This window comes from Balaenoptera musculus, chromosome 14 (genome assembly GCF_009873245.2).
Source record: "Balaenoptera musculus isolate JJ_BM4_2016_0621 chromosome 14, mBalMus1.pri.v3, whole genome shotgun sequence".
Taxonomy (NCBI): Eukaryota; Metazoa; Chordata; class Mammalia; order Artiodactyla; family Balaenopteridae; genus Balaenoptera; species Balaenoptera musculus.
Window position 1 is genome coordinate 7,275,508 of NC_045798.1, and position 859 is coordinate 7,276,366.

Sequence of the window (859 nt, forward strand, 5' to 3'; positions counted from 1 at the left end):
CTTCCTGTCTCTCCCTCTTCCCAGCTTTGTGAGTCAGGCCAAGGGTGGGTGGGGAGTGGAAGGCGCCTGCCTGCCCTCACCCCCTCCGCCCTCCCAAATCTAAGCCAGTCTCACTGTGAACCACTACGGACCTTAAGTGGGGGAGTGAGGGGCTGGCCAGGCCTGGTTGAGCCTCGGGGTGTCCCTGGCCCGGCGCCCAGCGCTAGGCCCTCCCCCTGCCCCTCCCCTGGCTGGCGGCCCCTTCCCACATCCACCCTGCCGCTCTGCTCTTCTGAGGCCCTTTGGACGTTCGGGAGTCGCGTTCTCTTCCCTGTCCAGTGGACGGGACACTGGCAAAGCCCAGGTCTGGCTTTGTAGTGGGGTTGCAAGATGTTGGGAGAACCCGGTCAATAAAGTATACTACCTCTGACCCCTGACTTCTGACCTCTTCCTGGGCCGTCTGCCTCATCGCCTGGTTAGGTTTCTCCATCCACTAACTCTCCCCCGGCCCTGCCTGGTGTAGTTGTGGGGAGACTTTGGGTGGTCTGGGGCCTCCGGCCAGTGTCCAGGAGCCCCTTCACGTCCCCAGGACCCCAGCGCAGACATCCATGTCTGTCTGTCTTTCTCCATGGGGCTTGTGCGGGATAACAGAGACCTGTCTCCTCTAAATCCCTGGGGCTTCTGTACCTCCCGGGAAAGCCGAGACCCAACAAATGCCACCTGTTTTTTTCCATCAGGGACGGGGCACCCCACGCCCACCAGCCCATGGCGCCGAGAAATATTACCCAGCAGAACAGCTCAATCAGAAGAGAGGCTTAGGACGGGACACAGGAAGACCTCCTGGTGGTGGTTCTTACTTGCTGGATTGTGTGGAAGTCTG